The following is a 4,865-nucleotide window of genomic DNA, read 5'->3' as shown; positions in this document are numbered from 1 at the left end:
CTATAAAATTAGAAACAAGATATTGATTGTCACAATAATGAGTGGCTGTTATTGCCAAATGCTAAGGACAATAATGCTTAACAACAGTGCTAATTCCAGAGTTCTCCGTAGGGAGTTCTTAAATATACATACATAATTAAAGATAAGATGCTTTTAAACCTCATATTCTCTACAGAAAAACACATAAAGCATTTTTAGTAAACACCCAAGACCAGGCAGTTGTATACACTGATTTCTATTATATTTATTTATGCGTCTATTGTACGTGAAGCATTTTTATGTCCCATAGTGAATCTAAATTACACAGAGCTCCTCCTGCACCCAACACCTGTAACCCACCCCTCTGGGTTTAGACACTCCTCATTTTCATACCTCGGGACTATTACATGGGCTCGTGCAGTCAACTCTCACTATCCACCTGACTTTTTATGATTTTACCTCTTTCCTTCATCTTCATCCCACGACTATCTTTTTTGAGGGCTATTTTAATGGGTAGTTTCAAGCCCAACTCAACATAAGCTAAGTTTAATGGATAAAAATATACACTTTGAAGTTAAGCAGCTCCGGTTCAAATCCTGACTTTATTATTCACTAGATTTGGTTTTGGAGAAAAACACGTGATTCAACTATTCTGAACAGCATTTCCTTTTTTTCTTTTAAGTGCCAGCAGAGCTCTGGTTTCTAACAGCCGATCTAAACCCTCACCGTGTTCCTTTCACACGTGTCCGTTCTGTTTCACTTTCCTGTCTATTTTCAGTTCCAAATCCTAGGTGGATCCCACATTCACCTGTCCTTGTTTTTGTTGCTGTTATTGTTCCTGACAAACTGCCAGACACTGTCCCAGGGCAGCACCGGGGGGATTTCCAATCCCTCACTGCCCTCTGTGACCTGCAGAACTCAGTGAATGATTTCTGCTTGCCGCCCACCACGGTCCAGTCGTCTCCTACCATCTCCAAGTTCTAAATGTGCTTTCTTTACTTTTTGTCCTTGGAAGTGACACTATGGGAAATTTAGAAGCCACCTGATTGAAACTCTTATAACTTACTGCTTCTGAACCTGAAAACGTATGTTCATCCACATCCATCTACAAAAAAATAGTATCCCTTCCTGCGTCTGGGCCCAGGTGAGGGGTGTGTGTGTACGTTTGTGCACAGATTTTCATATATGTGGCTGTGCATGTGGCTTTGTTCTCTGTGGCCTCTGAGAGTGGCCTCACCTCACCCCTTACTTGAGTTTGACTTTAGAAAGCTGATACTTTATTGATTTTTTTTTTTAATTTTTATATCCCAGAGCTTAGGGTATATGTTCTCAGGGCTCTGGAAGTTTAGTGGAATAGCTACAGTCATTTATTGGTAATTATATGATTATAAAGGTTATATATTTTAATGACATACCTCTAACATTGTCTCTGCTCAGCTAAGAGTTGGTTACATTTTACGTAACAAGAGGAAGGCAATTGTTCTTACTCCCTTATTTGACCTCCTTTGTTTAATTCACAAGTTCATTGAAATAGAAACCTATAGTAACTTCAGTATAAACTTTATTTTTTAAATCTTATTTTAGCATGATGCTTCATACATTTAAATCCACTTATTTAAATACTGAACATCATACTAACTCCTCTTAAGTCTAGAATTTTGTATCTACCTTCTCTATAATTCCACACGGGTATCTAGAGGTCACCTCTAAATTAATAGAATGTCTCCCCAAAATTCAATATTGAAATCTAATCCCCAACATAATGTTATTTAGAGGAGAGGCCAGTAGGGGGTAATTAGCTCATGAGGGTAGAGCCTTCTTGAATGAGATAAGTGTCCTTATAAGAGGCCGCAGAGCTCGCTTACCCTGTTTCTGCCCTGCAAGAATACAAAGAATATTCACCTGTCTCCCACCTGGGAGAGAACCCTCAGCAGAGCTCAGACACGCTGGAACCCTGATCGTGCGTGGAGTTTCCGCCTCCAGAACTGTGAGAGATCAATGTTTGTTGTTTTTCCCCACAGTAAAAAGCCTAATGAAAATCAACAAGAGTACGCTATTCTGGACAGACTTTGTTACAAGTTAACACGGGCAAGCAAAATATCCAACCAAGTTTGCAACTGTGGCCCTTAGTAGAATAACCTGGCCCCAAATCATCTCTTTCATTTATAAAATATTGATCCATGAAATGTACATGTGTAGTTTGTTGAAAAAATTGGAGAGGAATTTGAGAAAAAAAAATGTATATTATAATAACTCATTTCATGAATAATGTGACTTGCAACTCTTTCAAAGATACATATGATGTATATACTTTTTTAATCTACAAAAGCTATTGTCCTGTTAATAGAATAATTCTTGATTACAAAAGAGTTAGAAGCTCTGAGTGTGCCTAAGTACTGGAATGCCTCTTCTTTTTTAACTTTTCCATTCCGCTGTGGTCATTTAGGGGTAACTGAATGCCAGTGAAGTTTTGGACAGTGTGAACTCTTCCATAGAGGGAAATGTTAGGTAGCCAGGTCGATGCGAGCAGGGTGGACGATGGGTGGTCATTATTTTGGACTGGTCTGGGCCAGGCTGACCTGGGCTATTATGGTTTGCAGGTGGGTCATTATTAAGACCTTGCTGGTGGGCTGTTTTGAGAACAGAGTTAGTTAAGAACCTGGGAGACTTTCAAGAAGCAGCTGATACTCCTAAAAGTGTATATAAAACTTAGAGGCCTCATGTTCCGCCCAGCCTGCAGTCTTTAGGGTGAGGTCCTAACTCCTGTCTAGGTCATTAACATTAACTTTCCTTCCTTGCTAAAACTGTACTTGTCCTTATACTCTACAATTGTTCAGAAAATACCTCAAGCCCACCCACCACTATCACATTGGAGCCAGCTAGGAGGATGTGTTTCCCTCATTACTCTCTCGCCCAACTCTTCCTGATTTCACAACTGAGGAGGTGCAGAAGGTTGTAGGGGGCAGAATATCAACCAGTAATTGTAGGAATTTGATGGAGTCTTTTAATTTGACACCAAAATAATATCTAGTCAAAACAGAAGATAGAAAGGGATAGAATCCATACCACCAGAACAGAAAAAAACTTAGATGTTATCATGGATTTATTAAATGAGACTTTTCCTCACTTTGGTTTACCTAAGTCCTTTCAAAGTAATAATGGACCATCGTTCATTTCTACCATTACACATGGCATCCCCCAGGCTTTGGGCATCACTTACTAACTTTGGAGACTCAGTCCTCACAGAGAGTAGAAGGGGAAATCAGTATTTAAAACAAACTATTGGGAAATTGACTCAAGAAACTTTACAACCTCGGATCCAGGTTTTATCTGTTGCAATCTTGAAAACAGGACTGCTCCCCAAAAGGCTTCAACTTTCACCCCTTTGGAATTTTATTATTATTATTATTATTATTTTGCAGTTTTTGGCTGGGGCTTGGTTTGTAGCCACTACCTCTGGTATATGGAGCTGGCGCCCTACTCCTCTGAGCCACAGGCGCCACCCCACCCCTCAGGATCTCCAATAGATCCTGAATCCCTCACTCTCCATCCATGTGCTGGTTCTTATACATTCCAACAAGGCATTTCTGAATTATCAATTTCCAGACCGAGTATAATAGAAACTCAGCCTCTTTTTTCTCTAGGCACCTAGGTTCTTATATGAACCCATAAGGATAACAGTCCCCAATCTCAGGTACAGGGAATCTGGAAGGGACCCTTCATGGCACTGATGTCTATGCCCACAGGCACTAAGGTGCCTGGGTCCCCCTCAGCGGGATCCACATTCCCAAGGGCAGGCGTGGACCTCACTGCTGAAGACTATAAAAAGACCCTGCCCGTTCTTCTGGAGCTTTGGAAAATCACCAAATCCAATTCAAATGGCAAGTAGAAAAGGCCTTTTGAAGATTTTGATATTCCTTCTTTTAACCTCTATCTTATATGCACACTAACTTTCAGATCCTTTATTTTCAGCTGCATGACCGGATATTTCTTCTAGTCTACAGGCTACCAGTTAGCAGATCTGGGTACCACCAGGTATCAGCAGTTACAGCAACATAACAACACGTGTGGCAATGAGTACAGGAATGGAGAAGTACAAAATTGTGTACCATGGCAGAGGTGGGAGAGACGATAAGTTAATCAGTCATGTTGGCTTATTATTTTGACAAGTGCCTATCTTTCTTCACTTACACTGTTTGGTATTTAACATTATTTTTAAAGCAAATGTCCATATTCAAGGCCCTGCGGAGGACCATCATAGCAAGTAGCACAGTGCCATCTTTCAGATGTCTCACATCCCAATTTAAAGAAAGGGTGAGAGCTTCACATCGGGCCAAAAGACAAGCACATCCACAAGAGTTTGACTCCCTGCAACTTGTGCTGTAAAACCGTCATACAAAACCATGTCATGATTTGAGCAGTGCAAAGAAAAGGACCTGTGGGCTTAAAGATAAAAAATAAATAGTTTTTTCACTGGGAGGAAGCAACAATGAAGGTAATGAGTTCATCCATGTGTAACACAGAAAATTGGTCAAGGGCACTGGCCAAAATGAAATTGTTCGTGAGCAGAAGCTGAAGTTTGCAGTGGTGACAAGTCAATGCTGTCTGTAGGTCACACTGGTAAAAAATAAAGCCTCTCTTGGGTTTTATGTAATGATGATGGATGGTTAACAAAGCAGTCAGGTCATTAAGAGATCAGGTAAAATGGGTTCCACTGGGATACAGCTGTTCATTACAATTTAAAGACTGGCTGTCTTTAGCTCAATACCCTTAAGCCACCTAACTTTCATAAATGTTTTTAGTAACTCATAGAAGTCTCAGCAAAGTCAATGGACTAGGGATTGATAGAGTCAAATATTAAGGCTAGCTTCCTTTTCTACGCTGGA

Source organism: Otolemur garnettii, unplaced genomic scaffold, assembly GCF_000181295.1.
Source record: "Otolemur garnettii isolate 467f Iridium unplaced genomic scaffold, OtoGar3 scaffold00033, whole genome shotgun sequence".
Taxonomy (NCBI): Eukaryota; Metazoa; Chordata; class Mammalia; order Primates; family Galagidae; genus Otolemur; species Otolemur garnettii.
The sequence above is the reverse complement of the archived record's forward strand: the minus strand, read 5'-3'. Positions refer to the sequence as shown.